Source organism: Bidens hawaiensis, unplaced genomic scaffold (assembly GCF_021521415.1).
Source record: "Bidens hawaiensis isolate Kalapana, Puna unplaced genomic scaffold, B.hawaiensis_p1.1 tig00000760_1, whole genome shotgun sequence".
NCBI lineage: Eukaryota > Viridiplantae > Streptophyta > Magnoliopsida > Asterales > Asteraceae > Bidens > Bidens hawaiensis.
This window is the reverse complement of record NW_027491043.1, coordinates 2603629-2611818: the sequence shown is the minus strand read 5'-3', so window position 1 is coordinate 2611818 and position 8190 is coordinate 2603629. Positions and strand designations below refer to the sequence as shown.

The following is an 8190-nucleotide window of genomic DNA, read 5'->3' as shown; positions in this document are numbered from 1 at the left end:
TTTGTACGGTTAAGATGTAAACTTTGGAAAAATGGGAACCCTATGAAAGGTTCACTTAACCCATTTGGGTGGGGTCGGTTCTTGCTTCTTTTAACCGATTACAGTGTCGTTCACTATTTATATTATTGTTATATTGTTTTGTTCGATCGTATTATTTCACCCCACCCATCTCGACCGTTTATCAAGAACAAAGCTGTTCATTGTCGGATCTGGTTTCGGGATCTACAATTGGTATCAGAACTTTCGGCTCTAATAGTTGTAATTTTTGGGTCACAAGCTTGAGTCTTGATATTTTTTTGAGTGTTTGAGACGTGTGGTTTGTGTGAAAAAGTGAGTTGTGGGTTCACAAAAGAAAGTTCCAGTTTCTTTGGTTTTGATTGTGAAAAGTTTTTGAAATTTCTTTGGGTGTACTTGTAAGTTCTTGGTTAGCGAAAAGATCTCTTGGAGCCTGCTGAAATTTTTTTGTTCAATTCGGTTGGAAATTTTGTTTCAAGTCATTCCATTCCACTCAACCATTCCATTCCACTCCACTCCACCATTTCATTCCATTCCATTCGAGTCGAGCAACTTCCATTCAAACCAAACCATTCGTTGATATTTTAACTGAGTGCATTAGTCACTGGAGACCTGGGTTTCTCCTCCTTCAACATGTGATTTTCAATCGTTTCATTCTCTGCAGCCTGCAGAAATGAAATCACATCATCCAACTTAAAGTTGGGAAAATTTTCCTTCTCTCTGATGAATTTGATTGTTGTGTACCATTCACTAGATAAGGATGTGAGTAGTTTCTTGTTGAAATTAAAATCAGAGATCTGTAGATCTGTGGTTCTGATTTCATTCACTATAGCCATGAATCTTTGCAGTACAGACTTCAATCTCTCACCATCCTTGAATTTGAACCTGTCAAGTTGTTGTTTCAATCGATCCTTCTTAATATCCCTTAACTCGACATTCCCTCAAACATTTCTACAACTGCATCTTACATCGCTTTAGCATTAGTGTGATGATTCACACTGCTGAAAATCTCCCAAGAAAGTCCTAGCTTTGTCCTCTCTCTTTTTCATCTGCCTTTCCACATTAGCATTGTTATTTGGGGTAAGAGAAGGAACATATGGTCCATCTTTAATGGAGTTCCATAGTTTTGTATCATTGTAATTAACAGCGGCCTCAAACAACACTTTCCATTTAATGTAGTTCTCTTGACCGACTAGTCTCGGGATCTTATTAGTCGACACTTCTTGTTCATCCATGGCTTGACTTCTCTTCAGATCTGAACTCAGTCACGCACAAAAGCCTTTAAAGCTTCAAACTTTGATACTCAACCTTCTGTCTCGTGGCCTTCAGCAAGCTTACATAGCTCTGATACCACTTGTTAGGACCGGACCTAGCGCAAAACCTATAGAGGTTATCATGCTCGGATGTAAATCTTGCTCCGAAACTGAACTGTGCTCGAAGTCCTTGCTTTGATCACGTGACATTTTCTTATTGCATCCATGCTTGTCCTCATGTGCTCGATCATCCTGTGCTTGTAACACTTGGTTAAAACTTGTATGATCAAGCTATTTGCTCGATTGGCAATCCATGCTCGATAGAAGAATACTCTTGCTTGTTGAAGTGTAGCTTGCTCGAAGCCTTAACACTTAGAAGAATTAACCATTTAAGGTTCTGAAGACCTTGCTCGAAGTAGTAAAACCATGCTCGATCGTCTAGGCTTGCTCGAATTCCATACTTAGCCGTTTTCTGAGGAGGTTGAGAAGTTTCCAATCTTCCTTATCATAAATCCGACCCAACATTTGATAAAGAAATATTGTAAATCCAAGTATGAGCCAATTAGGATTACTATTCAATAAAAACCCAACTCAAAATATTTAAAAGTGTATGAAATATGACCAGCACTAAAAAAAGACAACGTGGTTGAAGGCAGGTATCCCAAAGTCAATCTTTTCATTAAGTTAATAGACTTTGTAGTTTGCATATGGATTTAGCACTTTTTATACGAATGATGGTCAAGCTTGAAGCGACTATGCTACATGTCATTTTAAGTTTCTTAAGTTTTTTTGAATTATATTGCATTTGTAAATATAAACGCAGAGGCCTACTGGTCTCGGGCTTTTTAATTTGTACAACACAAAACACTTATGAAACTTTCCTAAAAACACCTGAACAACTCAAAGCTATGGTTCGTAGACACAAAGTAGCCTACAAAATCAAGATGAAATAAACATGAATGATTGAATAAAATTGAAATATAAGATGAAATGGGTTATAGATCCATGATTGAACTTCCTTTGTAGTTGATAATCTTCACCCTCATGAAGTGGCTGACGATAATTAGATGAAGAGTGAGTGGAGTAGTCGGGTTTTCTCTCAAATAATGGTCTCTTCATACTAAATGTGCTGCATTATGTAAAACATGCTAATGGAAGATGTACGACTCTACAAAAGTGTGCATGGAAATGTATTGTGGTACACAACCCATTAAATTTGCCTTTTTGCATATTTCGTTTTGTCGCACGTTGTTAAATGGAGGCAAGATGACATTGCAAGATATAAAATTTAATACCAAGTAAATTAGCTTGTATAATTTCTCAAGGTATGCCCAATTCTTAGCACCTGAATCAAAAGTCCACAAGGCTTCCACGCATGTTTGCTAACAATTTTCATTTATGCTTAAGCTAGCTCGTGCTTAACGGTAGCCAAGGGTCTCCTGCCTTAAACCAAAAACTATAAAAAACGTTATACTACCCAAAAAAACCACAAACATGTATGCCACATTGTCAATCATTGAAACTATCTGCTGAAACGTAAAAAAAAAGTCACCTAAAATAAATATATAAAAAAAACTTAAAAAAATAAATTAAAAAAATAACAAAAAATTGACCTTGTGGAAATGGATTGAAAAGCATTCAAGCTCTTGGGCAAAAGACCAATGGGCTATTCCCTAGTGGTATTCGTGAGTGTGTGGATTTATTATCTTACTACACTAATGAAAGAAAATGTTGAAACTTAGGTGTCAACCCATATTTCTCCTAATTCCTAATCTCTCTTCTTATTCATTCTAGCTATTCATGGGTCATGAGATAAAACCATTTTGTCTAATGGGTTATAACATAGTGTGGATTTTATTCATTATTGAATTAATTATCATTTTCATGCATGATGGTTGACCAATTACGCAACATTAGTACATTTTTTTAAATTTCTTGCAAAAACGTTTCTAAAATATGCTACATTAAATTAACTTATAACTATTTTGACAACCATAACTGAAATAACTGGTCTTATTTATTTTTATTATTAAAATCCAATTTTCCAATTCTAAATACTTCTTTGTATGCAGCATTTTATGTTGTATTTGAAAGATTATCATCACCATCTAAGATAACAACTTTGAGGTCGACTCGTGTTTAAAACAAACTTCTAGGATGTATTTACATTAACACCCAAACACCCCCTGATAACAAATATGTAAAAATAGGTTAAGGTTCGATATACACTTACCTAAAATATATAATGCAGCTATTAGTACATCTAGGGAAAGAAGTAGAGTAAGAAAATATCAAGTGTAATATTTTAATATTGACTTTCTTGTTGTCTTCAAGTGCATATTGTTCTTTTACAAGTTACATAATAATATTATAAATGATTAGAAAAAATTGAAGAAGAAACATAAAATATAAAATTGAAGCACAAAACTACTTTGACATCAAGCATGGTTCAATATGCAGAATAATTAAATTGGCCATAATTACAGTATTCGCAACCCAGCCCGTGCGCACTTGTTCATAATTAGAATATTCCAATAATATTATTATGAAACTATTTAAATAGACAACAAATGTACCCTTTGTTGTCTTCAAGACGTGCCGTTTTTTCAAAAAGAGCGCTCCTTCGAAAAGACCATGGGACCTCGGCTTTGACCGGTCAGAAGCATGATCACCTGTTTGTTACTCTGTCCAAAATTTTATAAAATGTATATATTATAAAAAAATTGATATAGAAGCATTTAAAAAGTATATAAAAATTGTTAAAGAATTGACCCATTGATCTTTAAAAGCTTGTAGTCTACCACATTGTGAATTAGGTTCTTGTCGCCCCCCATCCCAAGATTACTGATCCGCTAATGGTAGAGTGCCCAAGGCTGATTTGACACCTGAATGAATGTATAATATTTTAGTTTAATTTGTTACACTTCGGTTTTGAGAAGTTAATATTATTGAGTCAAAAACTTTTTTTTTACTATATGCAGATAATGTGACTAAAAATTACAATTACTATAAATATATAGATTTGCATACTTAGTAGGAAAAATCAAGATAATGTTGGAACGGAAAAAAGAAAGAAACATCACAAAATTTCATAAATTTAGCATTTAGATTTATACTATTAAAATTTTTAAGTTAGTTCTCAGATTACCTTTACTTGAGCTTTGACTCTCAAAAGTCGAACCAAAACCAAGTATTAGGCTAGAACCTTTTAACAAAAAACTTTTTTGAATTTTAAAACATTCCAAATTAGTCCTTTGTTCTCAAACTAACACAAAATCAAAATAACAACTTAAAATCTAGCTGACTTTTTACTAATATAAAAGTCAATAGCACACTAATCTTTGATTTGTAGTCAAATGAACCTAACGCATTGAATTTTGAGACAAAATTACCCTTTCATACTTATATCAAATTGCCAATCTGGGGCTGCTACTGATTAAGTTTGACCAAAATTAATCTGCTGCAAATTAAGCCCAAATTGAATATGTTTAACAATATGTTTGTTGCCTGAATTACCAATATACCTTTTTAAAGACCCTTACGTCCATTAACGCTCGCTAGTTTACGTTTGTTAAGTTCGTTAGTTTACGTCCGTTAATATATTTTATATTAGCTTTAATAAATCCTTTACGTCCAACACATAATTTTTTAAATTACTTTAAACTGATTTTAGCTCAATTATGTACGTTCAACTATGTTCGGTTGTTATGTTCATGAACCATTTGTTTATACTGTTAATGAATGAACACAAACAAAAAATCCCGCTCTTTATGTTGTATTGTTCGTTTCAATCGTTTAAATAGTTAAAGTCAGACGAACAAACATGAAAACACTCTGTGTTCGTTTACAAGCCAAGCTTAGCAATTAGTCACAAATTTTAGATTTTACTTAGCGTAAATAACCATCTCCATTGCAATTAAATATACACATTATTACTGGTAAGTCAAACAACTGATTGTTAACTTTATAAACATTAAGAATGTATAAACCCTAACTGCTCTAACCTGAGCTTGGCAGCCCATATCTTCCCAGCATTATATCTACTAGTTCATCCAAATCTTCGTTTTTCCCATATCAGATTTCGTTTTTAATATGACAGATACCTCTTTTGTGCAAAGAACTCCCAAATGTGCTAACTTCATAATTAGCTCCATGTAATACCCATAATACCATAAGAAAATTCCAAAAGCAAGCATGACTGGTATATAAATAATAATAATAATCGAGCAATTATAAATTTCGTTTTCAAATTTGATACAATAATATCCATGTTTGACAATCATTATATTTCTTTCTTCGTTAAATCTAATTAGAGCATTTGCCTTTTGCTTCAACTAATAAGAACCCTACTTAAGATAAAAATAGCGATAACAAACCGCAAATGGGTCACAAAAATGAATCTTCCTACTCATAAAATTACCTAAATTAGCGACTAAATCAGCATGCTATTTTTACATATGAATTGAAAATTAAGGGAATACAAGAACATTTAACATTTTTACCTATATTTAACATTGGACAAAATAACTCAATTTGTTAAATATTGGAATCCAACTAGCCTTTATATTATTTAATAACCGTAACGGCATTATTAGTTATTGGCACAAGAGCTTTGTAAGCAACTAGTTATGACCTATCTTTCTTGGCAATTGCCAAAATGTGATTTGTCACTTATACATATATCAGAAGTTGAATACTAGGTTTAATTTAAAAGAACCCATCATAGTTGAAAGCCGAGCGCCAAGTTGAATTATGTTATCGTCATTTGAAAAACACTACTGAAGACAATATTTGGTGAAAGTTTATTTAATTTGAAAGAAATAATTCAACTTGGCCATGGTTTCCAACCATCCTCTTTCGTGACAGTTGCCCATCTACATTTGTCAATATTAATTTTCATTTATTTAGTACAAAATGTTTGCCATTTGTAAAACTAAAACGTTGAAAGTTTTTTTTAAAAAAGTGACGGCTTATCTGAAATAAAAAGTGACGGACAAACATTCAATGTAAAACAAGTTAACGAAGGGGAAAATCATGAATAGAGCCTTTTATTTTTGACAAAACTAAATAGTTGTAATAGACATTAGTTATTGACTGAAGATGAATTTTTTAATTCAACTAGACCCTGACCATGACCAACCTTTTTGGTGTGAACATGCAGGTGAAGGTTTCATTTGACTGAAATATTGAAATATTCAAAGATGGTGTGATATAACGTCGCATATTTTGCAGTATAAATAGAGTTGATGTGTTTAGCATTTGTCACACAACCTGAATTTTGAATACGTACCTCTCTGATCACAAAAGTCTTTCAATTAATTATGGAATCATCAGCAGCAGCGGAAACTCCGAAATCTCAGCTATCCTTGCCCTTGAGAACACGAATTGTACTATCGGCAATAGACCTTGCAATCGACCCACTTCTCCGGGATGACGGCACGGTGCCCCGCGGTCTTCTCAATCTCGTGGACTTTCAGATCCCGGCATTGTCCATACCCGTCAACGGTGTCAAGACACACGATGTCATGGTGGATCCAACTCGCAATCTCTGGTTCCGTGTATTTGTCCCCACGCAATACGCTGAAGAAGATCTCCCGGTGATGGTGTACTTTCACGGCGGTGGATATATTTTCCTCTCCCCGGATGTGGCGATATTAGACTATGTGGGCCGCAAGTTCGCGAGCGAATTGCGTGCCATTGTTGTTTCTGTCGACTACCGTCTTGCACCAGAGAACCGACACTCTTCCCAACATGACGATGGGTTTGATGTGCTGAAATTTCTGGACAATGAAGATAACCGGTCAAAATGGCTGCCGGAGAATGCCGGCATTTCACGGTGCTTTATCGTCGGTGATAGCGCTGGCGGACACCTAGCTCATCATGTGACTCTAAGAGCCTCCCAATTCAAATTCCAGCAACTCCAGGTACGACTTAACTATATATATGTATACATATGCTACTGGATTCATGCATTATTATCCGTATATAAACATATCTAATTTCCTAGTTTGAAAAATCAACAACTTCGTATCTTTCTAATTGAAGCGTCGTACACACGTAAGTTGTATTTTGTAAGAAATTAAGAAGAAATGAGTGATCTAAAATCCAACAACAAATACCATCCGCATGATTGCTGATGAACAGTATGATGGCTTGTAGGTAATTGGGCTAGTGGCGATCCAACCGTTTCTCGGCGGGGAGGAGCGAACAGATTCTGAAATACGGATGGATGGATCAGTACCTCTCGTGACAATGAAGCGGACCGATTGGTTTTGGAACGCGTTCATGCCCCTAGGTGAACCCTTCAACCGAGACCATCCTATCATCAATGTTACCGGGCCCAATGCCGTGGACATATCCAAAATGGATTTTCCCGCGACAATGGTGGTCGCGGCTGGGTTTGATACCCTCCGGGACCGACATATAAGGTACTACCAGTGGCTCAAGAAGTCCGGGAAGGAAGCGTACTTGATTGACTACCCAAACACATTTCATGAGTTCTTTCTCTTCTCGGAGTTGCCAGAATCCGATCAACTTATGTTAGATATGAAGGACTTCATTAACAAGGTCTTAAATAAGGTATTGACGAAAAGCCTCCTAACACTAAATATTTTGTTTCTGTTAATTTGTTCATGTATTTCATAATATTCATTTCACATGCTCAATTATCCTTTGTATATTGCTTGCTTTCAGGTTTAGAAGATTTACATTGACATGGGGTTTATGAAAAGACTAATAATATTATGAACTTTTATTCATTTGTATGTTATTTCCTTTGATTATCTTTTCATTTTTTAAATAAACACAAGTAGCTTTTATGCTAAAATATTTGTAAATATGTAGTATCTTATTTACCTTCTTCTTCTGTGCATTTGAGTTAATGTATATTGTACGTAACTGAATTATAAACGCTCTTTAATCC

The 8190-nt window shown here is 34.7% G+C and overlaps 1 pseudogene; it reads left to right on the top strand.

Annotated features, from left to right (window-relative positions):
* Nucleotides 1-6589: 6589 nt before the first annotated feature.
* Nucleotides 6590-7967, top strand: LOC143534967 (putative carboxylesterase 18 pseudogene; annotated as a pseudogene).
* The last annotated feature ends 223 nt before the right edge of the window (nucleotides 7968-8190 follow it).